A 20,979-nucleotide genomic window follows, 5' to 3' on the forward strand; every position below is an offset into this window, starting at 1 on the left:
GCTGTAGGGCAGGGAAAAAAGAAGTGACTACTGGTCAATGGATTATACCCCTTAAACCTTGTGGGATTCGAACCTGGGTCTCCCATATGGGAGAATCAATGCTCTAACCACTAGACTACAGAGGATGAGTTGAAGCTGGGCCAGCAAAACCTGGTCCTGTGTATTGCTGCCTATGCTAAGACTGTTGGCTGGCTGGTACAGTCAGAGTCAAACCCACAAATACATGAAAACTATCAGATCTAAAGAAGATTTGTTTGCTTCTTTCAAACCCCAAAGACACTGTTGGCATCTGATGTATTTTTGCTAATTGTATGTCTTGGTCTCTTTCTTAAATTGAAACTTACATCGATATATTTTGCTTGAAAGCACTAAATGCTATGTCCAGTACTCTATGTTAAATTTGATCTCAAATGTCCAGCAGAAACCTTAAGCCCACATCAACTATGAAGACTGCTTTAGGAGACTTAGGTACAGTAATAAAATGAACAACCTACTGGCTTTGGGAAGGGAAAAACCAATTGCAGGCTGTAAGATGCCCATAAACTCTATCAGAGCTAAAGCAGTGACTACTGGTCAATGGATAATACCCCTTAAACCTTGTGGGATTTGAACCTGGGTCTCCCAATGGGAGAATCAATGCTCTAACCACTAGACTACAGAGGATGAGTTGAAGCTGGGCCAGCAAAACCTGGTCCTGTGTATTGTTGCCTATGCTAAGACTGTTGGCTGGCTGGTACAGTCAGAGTCAAACCCACAAATACATGAAAACTATCAGATCTAAAGAAGATTTGTTTGCTTCTATCAAAACCCAAAGACACTGTTTGCATTTGCTGTATTTTTTGCTAATTGTTTGTCTAGGACCCTTTCTTCAAGTGTAACTCACATGAACATTTGGCTTGAAAGTACTAAATGTTATGTCCAGTACTCTATGTTAAATTTGATCTCAAATGTCCAGCAGAAACCTTAAGCCCACATCAACTATGAAGACTGATTTAGGAGACTTAGGAACAGTAATAAAATGAACAACCTACTGGCTTTGGGAACGGAAAAACGAATTGCAGGCTGTAAGATGCCTATAAACTATATCAGAGCTAAAGAATTGATTACTGGTCAATGGAGAATACCCCTTAAACCTTGTGGGATTCGAACCTGGGTTTCCCATATGGGAGAATCAGTGCTCTAACCACTAGACTACAGAGGATGAGTTGAACCTGGGCCAGCAAAACCTGCTTCTGTGTATTGCTGCCTATGCTAAGACTGTTGGCTGGCTGGTACAGTCAGAGTCAAACCCACAAATACATGAAAACTATCAGAAGATTTGTTTGCTTCATTCAAAACCCAAAGACACTGTTGGCATCTGATGTATTTTTTGTTAATTGTATGTCCAGGACTCTTTCTTAAATTGAAACTTACATGGATATATTTTGCTTGAAAGCACGAAATGCTATGTCCAGTACTCTATGTTAAATTTGATCTCAAATGTCCAGCAGAAACCTTAAGCCCACATCAACTATGAAGACTGATTTAGGAGACTTAAGAACATTAATAAAATGAACAACCTACTGGCTTTGGGAAGGGAAAAAAGAATTGCAGGCTGTAAGATGCCTATAAACTCTATCAGAGCTAAAGATTTGACTACTGGTCAATGGAGAATACCCTTTAAACCTTGGGGGATTTGAACCTGGGTCTCCCATATGGGAGAATCAGTGCTCTAACCACTAGACTAAAGAGGATGAGTTGAAGCTGGGCCAGCAAAATCTGGTCCTGTGTATTGCTGACTATGATCAGACTGTTGGCTGGCTGGTACAGTCAGAGTCAAACCCACAAATACATGGAAACTATCAGATCTAAAGAAGATTTGTTTGCTTCTTTCAAACCCCAAAGACACTGTTGGCATCTGATGTATTTTTGCTAATTGTATGTCTTGGTCTCTTTCTTAAATTGAAACTTACATGGATATATTTTGCCTGAAAGCACTAAATGCTATGTCCAGTACTCTATGTTAAATTTGATCTCAAATGTCCAGCAGAAACCTTAAGCCCACATCAACTATGAAGACTGCTTTAGGAGACTTAGGTACAGTAATAAAATGAACAACCTACTGGCTTTGGGAAGGGAAAAACGAATTGCAGGCTATAAGATGCCCACAAACTCTATCAGAGCTAAAGCAGTGACTACTGGTCAATGGATAATACCCCTTAAACCTTGTGGGATTTGAACCTGGGTCTCCCATATGGGAGAATCAGTGCTCCAACCACTGAACTACAGAGGATGAGTTGAAGCTGGGCCAGCAAAACCTGGTCCTGTGTATTGCTGCCTATGCTAAGACTGTTGGCTGGCTGGTACAGTCAGAGTCAAACCCACAAATACATGAAAACTATCAGAAGATTTGTTTGCTTCATTCAAAACCCAAAGACACTGTTGGCATCTGATGTATTTTTTGTTAATTGTTTGTCTAGGACCCTTTCTTCAAGTGTAACTCACATGAACATTTGGCTTGAAAGCACGAAATGCTATGTCCAGTACTCTATGTTAAATTTGATCTCAAATGTCCAGCAGAAACCTTAAGCCCACATCAACTATGAAGACTGATTTAGGAGACTTAGGAACAGTAATAAAATGAACAACCTACTGGCTTTGGGAAGGGAAAAACGAATTGCAGGCTGTAAGATGCCTATAAACTCTATCAGAGCTAAAGCAGTGACTACTGGTCAATGGATAATACCCCTTAAACCTTGTGGGATTTGAACCTGGGTCTCCCATATGGGAGAATCAATGCTCTAACCACTAGACTACAGAGGATGAGTTGAAGCTGGGCCAGCAAAACCTGGTCCTGTGTATTGCTGCCTATGCTAAGACTGTTGGCTGGCTGGTACAGTCAGAGTCAAACCCACAAATACATGAAAACTATCAGATCTAAAGAAGATTTGTTTGCTTCTTTCAAACCCCAAAGACACTGTTGGCATCTGATGTATTTTTTGTTAATTGTATGTCCAGGACTCTTTCTTAAATTGAAAATTACATGGATACAATTTGCTTGAAAGCACTAAATGCTATGTCCAGTACTCTATGTTAAATTTGATCTCAAATGTCCAGCAGAAACCTTAAGCCCACATCAACTATGAAGACTGCTTTAGGAGACTTAGGTACAGTAATAAAATGAACAACCTACTGGCTTTGGGAAGGGAAAAACCAATTGCAGGCTATAAGATGCCCACAAACTCTATCAGAGCTAAAGCAGTGACTACTGGTCAATGGATAATACCCCTTAAACCTTGTGGGATTCGAACCTGGGTCTCCCATATGGGAGAATCAGTGCTCTAACCACTAGACTACAGAGGATGAGTTGAAGCTGGGCCAGCAAAACCTGCTTCTGTGTATTGCTGCCTATGCTAAGACTGTTGGCTGGCTGGTACAGTCAGAGTCAAACCCACAAATACATGAAATCTATCAGAAGATTTGTTTGCTTCATTCAAAACCCAAAGACACTGTTGGCTTCTGATGTATTTTTTGTTAATTGTATGTCCAGGACTCTTTCTTAAATTGAAACTTACATGGATATATTTTGCTTGAAAGCACGAAATGCTATGTCCAGTACTCTATGTTAAATTTGATCTCAAATGTCCAGCAGAAACCTTAAGCCCACATCAACTATGAAGACTGATTTAGGAGACTTAAGAACATTAATAAAATGAACAACCTACTGGCTTTGGGAAGGGAAAAAAGAATTGCAGGCTGTAAGATGCCTATAAACTCTATCAGAGCTAAAGATTTGACTACTGGTCAATGGAGAATACCCTTTAAACCTTGGGGGATTTGAACCTGGGTCTCCCATATGGGAGAATCAGTGCTCTAACCACTAGACTAAAGAGGATGAGTTGAAGCTGGGCCAGCAAAATCTGGTCCTGTGTATTGCTGACTATGATCAGACTGTTGGCTGGCTGGTACAGTAAGAGTCAAACCCACAAATACATGGAAACTATCAGATCTAAAGAAGATTTGTTTGCTTCTTTCAAACCCCAAAGACACTGTTGGCATCTGATGTATTTTTGCTAATTGTGTGTCTTGGTCTGTTTCTTAAATTGAAACTTACATGGATATATTTTGCCTGAAAGCACTAAATGCTATGTTCAGTACTCTATGTTAAATTTGATCTCAAATGTCCAGCAGAAACCTTAAGCCCACATCAACTATGAAGACTGCTTTAGGAGACTTAGGTACAGTAATAAAATGAACAACCTACTGGCTTTGGGAAGGGAAAATAGAATTGCAGGCTATAAGATGCCCACAAACCTGGTCCTGTGTATTGCTGCCTATGCTAAGACTGTTGGCTGGCTGGTACAGTCAGAGTCAAACCCATAAATACATGAAAACTATCAGATCTAAAGAAGATTTGTTTGCTTCTATCAAAACCCAAAGACACTGTTTGCATCTGATGTATTTTTTGCTAATTGTATGTCTTGGTCTCTTTCTTAAATTGAAACTTACATGGATATATTTTGCTTGAAAGCACTAAATGTTATGTCCAGTACTCTATGTTAAATTTGATCTCAAATGTCCAGCAGAAACCTTAAGCCCACATCAACTATGAAGACTGCTTTAGGAGACTTAGGAACAGTAATAAAATGAACAACCTACTGGCTTTGGGAAGGGAAAAACGAATTGCAGGCTGTAAGATGCCTATAAACTCTATCAGAGCTAAAGCAGTGACTACTGGTCAATGGATAATACCCCTTAAACCTTGTGGGATTTGAACCTGGGTCTCCCATATGGGAGAATCAATGCTCTAACCACTAGACTACAGAGGATGAGTTGAAGCTGGGCCAGCAAAACCTGGTCCTGTGTATTGCTGCCTATGCTAAGACTGTTGGCTGGCTGGTACAGTCAGAGTCAAACCCACAAATACATGAAAACTATCAGATCTAAAGAAGATTTGTTTGCTTCTTTCAAAACCCAAAGACACTGTTGGCATCTGATGTATTTTTTGTTAATTGTATGTCCAGGACTCTTTCTTAAATTGAAAATTACATGGATACAATTTGCTTGAAAGCACTAAATGCTATGTCCAGTACTCTATGTTAAATTTGATCTCAAATGTCCAGCAGAAACCTTAAGCCCACATCAACTATGAAGACTGCTTTAGGAGACTTAGGTACAGTAATAAAATGAACAACCTACTGGCTTTGGGAAGGGAAAAACGAATTGCAGGCTATAAGATGCCCACAAACTCTATCAGAGCTAAAGCAGTGACTACTGGTCAATGGATAATACCCCTTAAACCTTGTGGGATTTGAACCTGGGTCTCCCATATGGGAGAATCAGTGCTCCAACCACTGAACTACAGAGGATGAGTTGAAGCTGGGCCAGCAAAACCTGGTCCTGTGTATTGCTGCCTATGCTAAGACTGTTGGCTGGCTGGTACAGTCAGAGTCAAACCCACAAATACATGAAAACTATCAGAAGATTTGTTTGCTTCATTCAAAACCCAAAGACACTGTTGGCATCTGATGTATTTTTTGTTAATTGTATGTCCAGGACTCTTTCTTAAATTGAAACTTACATGGATATATTTTGCTTGAAAGCACGAAATGCTATGTCCAGTACTCTATGTTAAATTTGATCTCAAATGTCCAGCAGAAACCTTAAGCCCACATCAACTATGAAGACTGATTTAGGAGACTTAAGAACAGTAATAAAATGAACAACCTACTGGCTTTGGGAAGGGAAAAACGAATTGCAGGCTGTAAGATGCCAATAAACTCTATCAGAGCTAAAGCGGTGACTACTGGTCAATGGATAATACCCCTTAAACCTTGTGGGATTTGAACCTGGGTCTCCCAATGGGAGAATCAATGCTTTTTTTTTTTTTTTTTTTTTTTATTATTTCACAAATCTGCATGTACATACATCATTTTAACAGTCACATTTTAAAAACAAACAAACAAACAAAAAAAAAATAAATAAATGAATAAATTAAACAGCCAAAGGAATATATTAAAAGAGAAAAATTAAAAGAAAATAACACAATATGTAGCATTTATAAAACATCATGATCATTTTGGCAATTTCAAATTAAAACCTTTTGTGGTGTTCACAATACATGGATTATTTGTTGCAAATATTTGTCTGAAATTATCAGTGTTCTGTTGCCATTGAAAGTACTCTTCTACCATTTTTACATATTGTTCTAATTTCCTTTTGTACATTTTCCAGATATCTATGTTAGCATCACGTTTCTTTTTTACAATGTTTCTTCTTTCCCAGATAACAGTTCTTGCAACAGATAAAAACAAATTAACAACTTTTGTTTTACTTCCATTAAAACCAAATAAAAACATCTTATTCCATTCTGTCTCTGTATCAATGTCCTCTGTTCTGTTTTCAATCATTTGCTGTACAACACTTTTCAACTTAACCATAAAAACTGTTAATTTAGGACACTTTAAAAACAGGTGCATAATGCTTTCATTCTCTTTCTCACATACCTTACACATTGCATTTTCACTGCTTCCTATTTGTGCCAGCTTGGTCTCTGTAAAAATCACATTCTGTCTTATAAAATAATCCATGCATTCTAATTTTGTATCCAAATATTTCCACTTCAAATTTTTCCACATTGTTTCCACATCAAAATCCACAAAAATCTTTTGCCAAAACTTTCCTGCTACTGGTCTTTTGTATGTTTTCTCTCTAAAACAAACATAAAACGTTTTAAGAACACATTCTTGTACATTTTTGTCATTTAAAAAAACGTTCACATTCTCATTTCCTTCATCGTTCTCCTTAATTTTCTTTATCCATCCTTTTGGTATTGCACTTTTGACTGTGTCGAATTGTCTTTCTAATATCTCTTTCTCAAAATCTTCTCCAATTTCATCCATAGCATCTATTATTACTTGCTTTGGTACAAAACCTTCTATGTATTCATATAAAACATCTTTAACTTTACATATTCCTCCTTTTAACCAGTGTGTATAAAACAATTCTTTTCCTTGTGCTAAAATATTTGGATTTAAGAACAATGGTTGATTTAAAAGCGTTTCTCTTCCTTCAGGCTGTATTTTCACAAAAGATAAAAACTCTCCCCATGCTTCTAAAACCTCTTTATAAAACTCAGAAATTCCAGTGATCATATTAGGTTTTAATTTCATCCATAAAATACCCTCGTTCATATTACAACCTCCACATTTCTTTAGAAAATATCCCATCACTACTTTCCATTCTGCTTTAAAATCTTCATTTAAAAATTTTTTCACAACTTTCACTCTCATGCTTTTCTTCCTGATTTCTGGATCTATTAGTTCTAAACCTCCATCCTCCTTTGCACCTATTAGCGTATTGTATCCTATTCTCGGTGGTTTTCCTTCCCAGATAAAATCAGTTACACATTTTTTAACTCTTTGTACATGCCATTTGTCCATTGGGACTACCCCTAAAACATACCACAATTTAGACAACATGAGTGTATTCACAATTAAAACTTTTCCAATTAAATTCAGTCTCCTTTGTTTCCACCATTCCAACCTTCTTTCCATACCTCCTATAACTTCATCCCACATTAATTCTTTGGCTCTCTTTTCGTTTTCTCCTATTCTTATTCCTAAAATTTTCATTTCTTGTTGACTTTTGAAAGTAAAGTTTTCTGGTAAAACTTTTGCACTTCCCACTCTCATTACTACAGTTTTTTCCATGTTAACCTTTGCCCCTGATCCTTCACAATATTTTCTGATAATTTCCATTGCTTTCGTTATACTTTCCATGTCCTTTAAGATAAGTGTTGTATCATCAGCATATTGGTAAATTTTCTGTCCCTCTTCTCCTTGTTTTAATTTAATTCCATGTATTTCTTTTTCTCTCATTATCGCTATCCCCAGTGCTTCAGTTACTAGACTGTAAAGCATTGCTGAGAGCGGACATCCTTGTTTGATTGACCTTGTTATGTTAAAACATTCAGTGATAAAACCATTACATTTGATACAACTTAATGTTCCTGTATATAAACACTTTATCCACTTTAAAAACTTTTCACCAAAACCAAACATTTTTAAAACACTAAATAAAAACTCATGCTCCACTCTGTCAAAAGCTTTTTCAAAATCCACACTTATTACGTAACCATCTTTCTTTTCTACTTTCATATATTGAATAACATCTCTTATATTCCTTATTGTGTCTGTAATATCTTTGCCCTTAACACCGTATGCTTGATTTGTTTTGATTATTCTTGGTAAAACCATTTTCAATCTGTTTGCTAAAACCTTTGCTAAAATTTTAAAATCTGTGTTTAACATCGTCAGGGGTCTGTAATTGCTTAAAACATCTTTCCCACCTTTTTTCTTGTATATCAATTTCACTAAACCCATTCTCATTAGCTGTGTTGCTTCCTTTTTGTTAAAAATCTCTTCAAAAATTTCCTTTAAAATTGGCGATAAAACATCCTTAAAAGCTTTGTAAAATTCAGCTGTTAACCCATCTAAGCCTGGACTTTTCCCATTGTTTAATTGCATTATTGCCTCTTTTATTTCATCTAACTTTATCTCCTCATCGCACATTATTTTATCTTCTTCACACACACTTTTCTCAATCTGTTCCAATAAAAATTCACCTTCTTTTTTGTTTATTTGACCTTTTTTAAAAAGTTCTTCATAATATTCTCTGACTTCCTTTAATATTCCCTGTGTTTCTATTATTTTATCACCATTCTTTCCTCTTATTTCTTTTATTGTCTCTCCACTACCTTTACTTTTCTCTAGATTAAAAAAGAATTTTGTGCACTTCTCTCCTTCCACCAGATATTTTGCTTTACTTCTTATCTTAGCCCCTCTACATTTTCGCTCTTCTATATCTCTCAACATTTCCTCTAAATTCAATATTTTCTCAATATCTCCATTTTCTTTATTTAATTCTCCATTTAGATCTTTTCTTACCTCTTCTTCCTTACTTCTCTTAGCCTTTTGTATTAGTTTACTGATTTTAATAGTATATTTCTTTATTTCATATTTTGTATTATCCCACCATATTCGTATATCTTCCCGAGACATCTTATCTTGTTTCTCATTAGCTATTATATTTTCTATTGCTTTTTTGTATGATTCCTGTTTTAAAATCTCTGCATTTAAAACCCATACTCCGTTACCTCTTTCAACTTCATTAAAATCTATATTCATAAGCAGGAAATCATGATCGCTTAAAGCAGTTTCCTTATAATAAATACTATGTATAAAATCCCCCAGTTCTCTTTTACATAATATAAAATCAATTCTACTTTGTTTTAAAAAATTATCTACTATTTGTCTTCTAGAGTATTGTTTTTTCCCTTCATTTCTTTCTCTCCATATGTCTACGAAATTATTGTTTTCTATTAGTTTCTCTAATTCTTTTCTTCCACTGTCACTCTTAAATACCATACCATCCGCTAAATCAATTCTATTAAAAACTGTATTGAAATCACCAATTAATATCGCATTTTCCCATGAGTACATTAAACTTGCAATCTTTGCAAAAAAAACCCTTTTTTCTTTCTCCACAACTGGAGCATGCACATTACATAGAGTTATACTTTTCCCTTCATTTTTTATCTTTATAGCTAAACATTTTCCTTCTTCATCTTTATATAATTCTTCAATACTGCTACTCATTTCTTTCTTGACTAAAATTGCTACCCCTCTCCCCATTTTACCATCACCATTATTATAAAATATTTCACCTTGCCACTTTTTCTGAAAAACCTCTATTATTTCATCATTCCAGTTTGTTTCTTGTATAAAAATGATATTTTGTTTTTTACACAGTTCTTTGACCTTTTCAAATTTATCAATACTCAATAAACCTCTAACATTAATTGAAACCAGTCGCCAAAACATACACATATATAATATATTAAATATCAGTCCCATTAGTCAGTACTTTCAGGTTCCATTAAGTCATCTTGCATGCCTCTCATATGTTCAAGTTTTCTACTCACTCTTTTCTTTTTAGCAATTTTAAAGTTCGGAATCACCTTTATGGATCTTCTTCTATGCAGCATCTCTTTTGTAAGTGAATGATCCTCATTGAGATTTTCCTGCTCCATCCTTTCTATTTTGTCCATCTCTGTCTTAGATATTACCAAAGGTGTCCATGTATCACTCTGTTCCTTCAGATTTTCATCATCTTTTTCCAGCTGATCCAGTTGTGTTTCGGGTACCTCTGAAATCATGCATGCACCTTCTTCAACATTTCCTCTCTTGTCCAATTCAATTACTTCCTCACTGCTTAGTACATCCTTTGGTTCTGTGTTTTTTTCCGTTCTTTCAGTTGGAGCAACATTTATAAAGTCCATCTTATCCATTTTATCTTGTGATTCCTCTTCCTCATCCGATAGCTCCTGAGACTCTTCTTGATTTTCTGCAACACTATTATTTTCCATCCAGCATTCGCATTTTACCAAGGCTCTGTTGCAATCCGGGCATTTAACAGCAGTACAATTCCTAGCATAATGGCCCTGCTCCTCACATTCACGACATGTAAAATTTGGACAGTCCTTGAGTATATGTCCCGGATCCATGCAGAGTCGACAGATTTTCATCTGACGATCGTGCATAATCCGGAAATATTGTGCTCCTTCCGCCGTCTCAAATTTCGTGCTGTAGGGCAGGGAAAAAAGAAGTGACTACTGGTCAATGGATTATACCCCTTAAACCTTGTGGGATTCGAACCTGGGTCTCCCATATGGGAGAATCAATGCTCTAACCACTAGACTACAGAGGATGAGTTGAAGCTGGGCCAGCAAAACCTGGTCCTGTGTATTGCTGCCTATGCTAAGACTGTTGGCTGGCTGGTACAGTCAGAGTCAAACCCACAAATACATGAAAACTATCAGATCTAAAGAAGATTTGTTTGCTTCTTTCAAACCCCAAAGACACTGTTGGCATCTGATGTATTTTTGCTAATTGTATGTCTTGGTCTCTTTCTTAAATTGAAACTTACATCGATATATTTTGCTTGAAAGCACTAAATGCTATGTCCAGTACTCTATGTTAAATTTGATCTCAAATGTCCAGCAGAAACCTTAAGCCCACATCAACTATGAAGACTGCTTTAGGAGACTTAGGTACAGTAATAAAATGAACAACCTACTGGCTTTGGGAAGGGAAAAACCAATTGCAGGCTGTAAGATGCCCATAAACTCTATCAGAGCTAAAGCAGTGACTACTGGTCAATGGATAATACCCCTTAAACCTTGTGGGATTTGAACCTGGGTCTCCCAATGGGAGAATCAATGCTCTAACCACTAGACTACAGAGGATGAGTTGAAGCTGGGCCAGCAAAACCTGGTCCTGTGTATTGTTGCCTATGCTAAGACTGTTGGCTGGCTGGTACAGTCAGAGTCAAACCCACAAATACATGAAAACTATCAGATCTAAAGAAGATTTGTTTGCTTCTATCAAAACCCAAAGACACTGTTTGCATTTGCTGTATTTTTTGCTAATTGTTTGTCTAGGACCCTTTCTTCAAGTGTAACTCACATGAACATTTGGCTTGAAAGTACTAAATGTTATGTCCAGTACTCTATGTTAAATTTGATCTCAAATGTCCAGCAGAAACCTTAAGCCCACATCAACTATGAAGACTGATTTAGGAGACTTAGGAACAGTAATAAAATGAACAACCTACTGGCTTTGGGAAGGGAAAAACGAATTGCAGGCTGTAAGATGCCAATAAACTCTATCAGAGCTAAAGCGGTGACTACTGGTCAATGGATAATACCCCTTAAACCTTGTGGGATTTGAACCTGGGTCTCCCAATGGGAGAATCAATGCCCTAACCACTAGACTACAGAGGATGAGTTGAAGCTGGGCCAGCAAAACCTGGTCCTGTGTATTGCTGCCTATGCTAAGACTGTTGGCTGGCTGGTACAGTCAGAGTCAAACCCACAAATACATGAAAACTATCAGATCTAAAGAAGATTTGTTTGCTTCTATCAAAACCCAAAGACACTGTTTGCATTTGCTGTATTTTTTGCTAATTGTTTGTCTAGGACCCTTTCTTCAAGTGTAACTCACATGAACATTTGGCTTGAAAGTACTAAATGTTATGTCCAGTACTCTATGTTAAATTTGATCTCAAATGTCCAGCAGAAACCTTAAGCCCACATCAACTATGAAGACTGATTTAGGAGACTTAGGAACAGTAATAAAATGAACAACCTACTGGCTTTGGGAACGGAAAAACGAATTGCAGGCTGTAAGATGCCTATAAACTCTATCAGAGCTAAAGAATTGATTACTGGTCAATGGAGAATACCCCTTAAACCTTGTGGGATTCGAACCTGGGTCTCCCATATGGGAGAATCAGTGCTCTAACCACTAGACTACAGAGGATGAGTTGAAGCTGGGCCAGCAAAACCTGCTTCTGTGTATTGCTGCCTATGCTAAGACTGTTGGCTGGCTGGTACAGTCAGAGTCAAACCCACAAATACATGAAAACTATCAGAAGATTTGTTTGCTTCATTCAAAACCCAAAGACACTGTTGGCATCTGATGTATTTTTTGTTAATTGTATGTCCAGGACTCTTTCTTAAATTGAAACTTACATGGATATATTTTGCTTGAAAGCACGAAATGCTATGTCCAGTACTCTATGTTAAATTTGATCTCAAATGTCCAGCAGAAACCTTAAGCCCACATCAACTATGAAGACTGATTTAGGAGACTTAAGAACATTAATAAAATGAACAACCTACTGGCTTTGGGAAGGGAAAAAAGAATTGCAGGCTGTAAGATGCCTATAAACTCTATCAGAGCTAAAGATTTGACTACTGGTCAATGGAGAATACCCTTTAAACCTTGGGGGATTTGAACCTGGGTCTCCCATATGGGAGAATCAGTGCTCTAACCACTAGACTAAAGAGGATGAGTTGAAGCTGGGCCAGCAAAATCTGGTCCTGTGTATTGCTGACTATGATCAGACTGTTGGCTGGCTGGTACAGTCAGAGTCAAACCCACAAATACATGGAAACTATCAGATCTAAAGAAGATTTGTTTGCTTCTTTCAAACCCCAAAGACACTGTTGGCATCTGATGTATTTTTGCTAATTGTATGTCTTGGTCTCTTTCTTAAATTGAAACTTACATGGATATATTTTGCCTGAAAGCACTAAATGCTATGTCCAGTACTCTATGTTAAATTTGATCTCAAATGTCCAGCAGAAACCTTAAGCCCACATCAACTATGAAGACTGCTTTAGGAGACTTAGGTACAGTAATAAAATGAACAACCTACTGGCTTTGGGAAGGGAAAAACGAATTGCAGGCTATAAGATGCCCACAAACTCTATCAGAGCTAAAGCAGTGACTACTGGTCAATGGATAATACCCCTTAAACCTTGTGGGATTTGAACCTGGGTCTCCCATATGGGAGAATCAGTGCTCCAACCACTGAACTACAGAGGATGAGTTGAAGCTGGGCCAGCAAAACCTGGTCCTGTGTATTGCTGCCTATGCTAAGACTGTTGGCTGGCTGGTACAGTCAGAGTCAAACCCACAAATACATGAAAACTATCAGAAGATTTGTTTGCTTCATTCAAAACCCAAAGACACTGTTGGCATCTGATGTATTTTTTGTTAATTGTTTGTCTAGGACCCTTTCTTCAAGTGTAACTCACATGAACATTTGGCTTGAAAGTACTAAATGTTATGTCCAGTACTCTATGTTAAATTTGATCTCAAATGTCCAGCAGAAACCTTAAGCCCACATCAACTATGAAGACTGATTTAGGAGACTTAGGAACAGTAATAAAATGAACAACCTACTGGCTTTGGGAAGGGAAAAACGAATTGCAGGCTGTAAGATGCCAATAAACTCTATCAGAGCTAAAGCGGTGACTACTGGTCAATGGATAATACCCCTTAAACCTTGTGGGATTTGAACCTGGGTCTCCCAATGGGAGAATCAATGCTCTAACCACTAGACTACAGAGGATGAGTTGAAGCTGGGCCAGCAAAACCTGGTCCTGTGTATTGCTGCCTATGCTAAGACTGTTGGCTGGCTGGTACAGTCAGAGTCAAACCCACAAATACATGAAAACTATCAGATCTAAAGAAGATTTGTTTGCTTCTTTCAAACCCCAAAGACACTGTTGGCATCTGATGTATTTTTGCTAATTGTATGTCTTGGTCTCTTTCTTAAATTGAAACTTACATGGATATATTTTGCTTGAAAGCACTAAATGCTATGTCCAGTACTCTATGTTAAATTTGATCTCAAATGTCCAGCAGAAACCTTAAGCCCACATCAACTATGAAGACTGCTTTAGGAGACTTAGGTACAGTAATAAAATGAACAACCTACTGGCTTTGGGAAGGGAAAAACCAATTGCAGGCTGTAAGATGCCCATAAACTCTATCAGAGTTAAAGCAGTGACTACTGGTCAATGGATAATACCCCTTAAACTTTGTGGGATTTGAACCTGGGTCTCCCAATGGGAGAATCAATGCTCTAACCACTAGACTACAGAGGATGAGTTGAAGCTGGGCCAGCAAAACCTGGTCCTGTGTATTGTTGCCTATGCTAAGACTGTTGGCTGGCTGGTACAGTCAGAGTCAAACCCACAAATACATGAAAACTATCAGATCTAAAGAAGATTTGTTTGCTTCTATCAAAACCCAAAGACACTGTTTGCATTTGCTGTATTTTTTGCTAATTGTTTGTCTAGGACCCTTTCTTCAAGTGTAACTCACATGAACATTTGGCTTGAAAGTACTAAATGTTATGTCCAGTACTCTATGTTAAATTTGATCTCAAATGTCCAGCAGAAACCTTAAGCCCACATTAACTATGAAGACTGATTTAGGAGACTTAGGAACAGTAATAAAATGAACAACCTACTGGCTTTGGGAAGGGAAAAACGAATTGCAGGCTGTAAGATTCCTATAAACTCTATCAGAGCTAAAGAAGTGATTACTGGTCAATGGAGAATACCCCTTAAACCTTGTTGGATTCGAACCTGGGTCTCCCATATGGGAGAATCAGTGCTCTAACCACTAGACTACAGAGGATGAGTTGAAGCTGGGCCAGCAAAACCTGCTTCTGTGTATTGCTGCCTATGCTAAGACTGTTGGCTGGCTGGTACAGTCAGAGTCAAACCCACAAATACATGAAATCTATCAGAAGATTTGTTTGCTTCATTCAAAACCCAAAGACACTGTTGGCTTCTGATGTATTTTTTGTTAATTGTATGTCCAGGACTCTTTCTTAAATTGAAACTTACATGGATATATTTTGCTTGAAAGCACGAAATGCTATGTCCAGTACTCTATGTTAAATTTGATCTCAAATGTCCAGCAGAAACCTTAAGCCCACATCAACTATGAAGACTGATTTAGGAGACTTAAGAACATTAATAAAATGAACAACCTACTGGCTTTGGGAAGGGAAAAGCGAATTGCAGGCTGTAAGATGCCTATAAACTCTATCAGAGCTAAAGCAGTGACTACTGGTCAATGGATAATACCCCTTAAACCTTGTGGGATTTGAACCTGGGTCTCCCATATGGGAGAATCAATGCTCTAACCACTAGACTACAGAGGATGAGTTGAAGCTGGGCCAGCAAAACCTGGTCCTGTGTATTGCTGCCTATGCTAAGACTGTTGGCTGGCTGGTACAGTCAGAGTCAAACCCACAAATACATGGAAACTATCAGATCTAAAGAAGATTTGTTTGCTTCTTTCAAAACCCAAAGACACTGTTGGCATCTGATGTATTTTTTGTTAATTGTATGTCCAGGACTCTTTCTTAAATTGAAAATTACATGGATACAATTTGCTTGAAAGCACTAAATGCTATGTCCAGTACTCTATGTTAAATTTGATCTCAAATGTCCAGCAGAAACCTTAAGCCCACATCAACTATGAAGACTGCTTTAGGAGACTTAGGTACAGTAATAAAATGAACAACCTACTGGCTTTGGGAAGGGAAAAACGAATTGCAGGCTATAAGATGCCCACAAACTCTATCAGAGCTAAAGCAGTGACTACTGGTCAATGGATAATACCCCTTAAACCTTGTGGGATTCGAACCTGGGTCTCCCATATGGGAGAATCAGTGCTCTAACCACTAGACTACAGAGGATGAGTTGAAGCTGGGCCAGCAAAACCTGCTTCTGTGTATTGCTGCCTATGCTAAGACTGTTGGCTGGCTGGTACAGTCAGAGTCAAACCCACAAATACATGAAATCTATCAGAAGATTTGTTTGCTTCATTCAAAACCCAAAGACACTGTTGGCTTCTGATGTATTTTTTGTTAATTGTATGTCCAGGACTCTTTCTTAAATTGAAACTTACATGGATATATTTTGCTTGAAAGCACGAAATGCTATGTCCAGTACTCTATGTTAAATTTGATCTCAAATGTCCAGCAGAAACCTTAAGCCCACATCAACTATGAAGACTGATTTAGGAGACTTAAGAACATTAATAAAATGAACAACCTACTGGCTTTGGGAAGGGAAAAAAGAATTGCAGGCTGTAAGATGCCTATAAACTCTATCAGAGCTAAAGATTTGACTACTGGTCAATGGAGAATACCCTTTAAACCTTGGGGGATTTGAACCTGGGTCTCCCGTATGGGAGAATCAGTGCTCTAACCACTAGACTAAAGAGGATGAGTTGAAGCTGGGCCAGCAAAATCTGGTCCTGTGTATTGCTGACTATGATCAGACTGTTGGCTGGCTGGTACAGTAAGAGTCAAACCCACAAATACATGGAAACTATCAGATCTAAAGAAGATTTGTTTGCTTCTTTCAAACCCCAAAGACACTGTTGGCATCTGATGTATTTTTGCTAATTGTGTGTCTTGGTCTGTTTCTTAAATTGAAACTTACATGGATATATTTTGCCTGAAAGCACTAAATGCTATGTTCAGTACTCTATGTTAAATTTGATCTCAAATGTCCAGCAGAAACCTTAAGCCCACATCAACTATGAAGACTGCTTTAGGAGACTTAGGTACAGTAATAAAATGAACAACCTACTGGCTTTGGGAAGGGAAAATAGAATTGCAGGCTATAAGATGCCCACAAACCTGGTCCTGTGTATTGCTGCCTATGCTAAGACTGTTGGCTGGCTGGTACAGTCAGAGTCAAACCCATAAATACATGAAAACTATCAGATCTAAAGAAGATTTGTTTGCTTCTATCAAAACCCAAAGACACTGTTTGCATCTGATGTATTTTTTGCTAATTGTATGTCTTGGTCTCTTTCTTAAATTGAAACTTACATGGATATATTTTGCTTGAAAGCACTAAATGTTATGTCCAGTACTCTATGTTAAATTTGATCTCAAATGTCCAGCAGAAACCTTAAGCCCACATCAACTATGAAGACTGCTTTAGGAGACTTAGGAACAGTAATAAAATGAACAACCTACTGGCTTTGGGAAGGGAAAAACGAATTGAAGGCTGTAAGATGCCTATAAACTCTATCAGAGCTAAAGCAGTGACTACTGGTCAATGGATAATACCCCTTAAACCTTGTGGGATTTGAACCTGGGTCTCCCATATGGGAGAATCAATGCTCTAACCACTAGACTACAGAGGATGAGTTGAAGCTGGGCCAGCAAAACCTGGTCCTGTGTATTGCTGCCTATGCTAAGACTGTTGGCTGGCTGGTACAGTCAGAGTCAAACCCACAAATACATGAAAACTATCAGATCTAAAGAAGATTTGTTTGCTTCTTTCAAAACCCAAAGACACTGTTGGCATCTGATGTATTTTTTGTTAATTGTATGTCCAGGACTCTTTCAAATACATGAAAACTATCAGATCTAAAGAAGATTTGTTTGCTTCTATCAAAACCCAAAGACACTGTTTGCATTTGCTGTATTTTTTGCTAATTGTTTGTCTAGGACCCTTTCTTCAAGTGTAACTCACATGAACATTTGGCTTGAAAGTACTAAATGTTATGTCCAGTACTCTATGTTAAATTTGATCTCAAATGTCCAGCAGAAACCTTAAGCCCACATCAACTATGAAGACTGATTTATGAGACTTAGGAACAGTAATAAAATGAACAACCTACTGGCTTGGGGAAGGGAAAAACGAATTGCAGGCTGTAAGATTCCTATAAACTCTATCAGAGCTAAAGAAGTGATTACTGGTCAATGGAGAATACCCCTTAAACCTTGTGGGATTCGAACCTGGGTCTCCCATATGGGAGAATCAGTGCTCTAACCACTAGACTACAGAGGATGAGTTGAAGCTGGGCCAGCAAAACCTGCTTCTGTGTATTGCTGCCTATGCTAAGACTGTTGGCTGGCTGGTACAGTCAGAGTCAAACCCACAAATACATGAAATCTATCAGAAGATTTGTTTGCTTCATTCAAAACCCAAAGACACTGTTGGCTTCTGATGTATTTTTTGTTAATTGTATGTCCAGGACTCTTTCTTAAATTGAAACTTACATGGATATATTTTGCTTGAAAGCACGAAATGCTATGTCCAGTACTCTATGTTAAATTTGATCTCAAATGTCCAGCAGAAACCTTAAGCCCACATCAACTATGAAGACTGATTTAGGAGACTTAAGAACATTAATAAAATGAACAACCTACTGGCTTTGGGAAGGGAAAAAAGAATTGCAGGCTGTAAGATGCCTATAAACTCTATCAGATTTGACTACTGGTCAATGGAGAATACCCTTTAAACCTTGGGGGATTTGAACCTGGGTCTCCCATATGGGAGAATCAGTGCTCTAACCACTAGACTAAAGAGGATGAGTTGAAGCTGGGCCAGCAAAATCTGGTCCTGTGTATTGCTGACTATGATCAGACTGTTGGCTGGCTGGTACAGTCAGAGTCAAACCCACAAATACATGGAAACTATCAGATCTAAAGAAGATTTGTTTGCTTCTTTCAAACCCCAAAGACACTGTTGGCATCTGATGTATTTTTGCTAATTGTATGTCTTGGTCTCTTTCTTAAATTGAAACTTACATGGATATATTTTGCCTGAAAGCACTAAATGCTATGTCCAGTACTCTATGTTAAATTTGATCTCAAATGTCCAGCAGAAACCTTAAGCCCACATCAACTATGAAGACTGCTTTAGGAGACTTAGGTACAGTAATAAAATGAACAACCTACTGGCTTTGGGAAGGGAAAAACGAATTGCAGGCTATAAGATGCCCACAAACTCTATAAGAGCTAAAGCAGTGACTACTGGTCAATGGATAATACCCCTTAAACCTTGTGGGATTTGAACCTGGGTCTCCCATATGGGAGAATCAGTGCTCCAACCACTGAACTACAGAGGATGAGTTGAAGCTGGGCCAGCAAAACCTGGTCCTGTGTATTGCTGCCTATGCTAAGACTGTTGGCTGGCTGGTACAGTCAGAGTCAAACCCACAAATACATGAAAACTATCAGAAGATTTGTTTGCTTCATTCAAAACCCAAAGACACTGTTGGCATCTGATGTATTTTTTGTTAATTGTTTGTCTAGGACCCTTTCTTCAAGTGTAACTCACATGAACATTTGGCTTGAAAGTACTAAATGTTATGTCCAGTACTCTATGTTAAATTTGATCTCAAATGTCCAGCAGAAACCTTAAGCCCACATCAACTATGAAGACTGATTTAGGAGACTTAGGAACAGTAATAAAATGAACAACCTACTGGCTTTGGGAAGGGAAAAACGAATTGCAGGCTGTAAGATGCCAATAAACTCTATCAGAGCTAAAGCGGTGACTACTGGTCAATGGATAATACCCCTTAAACCTTGTGGGATTTGAACCTGGGTCTCCCAATGGGAGAATCAATGCTCTAACCACTAGACTACAGAGGATGAGTTGAAGCTGGGCCAGCAAAACCTGGTCCTGTGTATTGCTGCCTATGCTAAGACTGTTGGCTGGCTGGTACAGTCAGAGTCAAACCCACAAATACATGAAAACTATCAGATCTAAAGAAGATTTGTTTGCTTCTTTCAAACCCCAAAGACACTGTTGGCATCTGATGTATTTTTGCTAATTGTATGTCTTGGTCTCTTTCTTAAATTGAAACTTACATGGATATATTTTGCTTGAAAGCACTAAATGCTATGTCCAGTACTCTATGTTAAATTTGATCTCAAATGTCCAGCAGAAACCTTAAGCCCACATCAACTATGAAGACTGCTTTAGGAGACTTAGGTACAGTAATAAAATGAACAACCTACTGGCTTTGGGAAGGGAAAAACGAATTGCAGGCTGTAAGATGCCAATAAACTCTATCAGAGCTAAAGCGGTGACTACTGGTCAATGGATAATACCCCTTAAACCTTGTGGGATTTGAACCTGGGTCTCCCAATGGGAGAATCAATGCTCTAACCACTAGACTACAGAGGATGAGTTGAAGCTGGGCCAGCAAAACCTGGTCCTGTGTATTGTTGCCTATGCTAAGACTGTTGGCTGGCTGGTACAGTCAGAGTCAAACCCACAAATACATGAAAACTATCAGATCTAAAGAAGATTTGTTTGCTTCTATCAAAACCCAAAGACACTGTTTGCATTTGCTGTATTTTTTGCTAATTGTTTGTCTAGGACCCTTTCTTCAAGTGTAACTCACATGAACATTTGGCTTGAAAGTACTAAATGTTATGTCCAGTACTCTATGTTAAATTTGATCTCAAATGTCCAGCAGAAACCTTAAGCCCACATCAACTATGAAGACTGATTTAGGAGACTTAGGAACAGTAATAAAATGAACAACCTACTGGCTTTGGGAAGGGAAAAACGAATTGCAGGCTGTAAGATTCCTATAAACTCTATCAGAGCTAAAGAAGTGATTACTGGTCAATGGAGAATACCCCTTAAACCTTGTGGGATTCGAACCTGGGTCTCCCATATGGGAAATTCAGTGCTCTAACCACTAGACTACAGAGGATGAGTTGAAGCTGGGCCAGCAAAACCTGCTTCTGTGTATTGCTGCCTATGCTAAGACTGTTGGCTGGCTGGTACAGTCAGAGTCA

This window comes from Misgurnus anguillicaudatus, chromosome 5 (genome assembly GCF_027580225.2).
Source record: "Misgurnus anguillicaudatus chromosome 5, ASM2758022v2, whole genome shotgun sequence".
Taxonomy (NCBI): domain Eukaryota; kingdom Metazoa; phylum Chordata; class Actinopteri; order Cypriniformes; family Cobitidae; genus Misgurnus; species Misgurnus anguillicaudatus.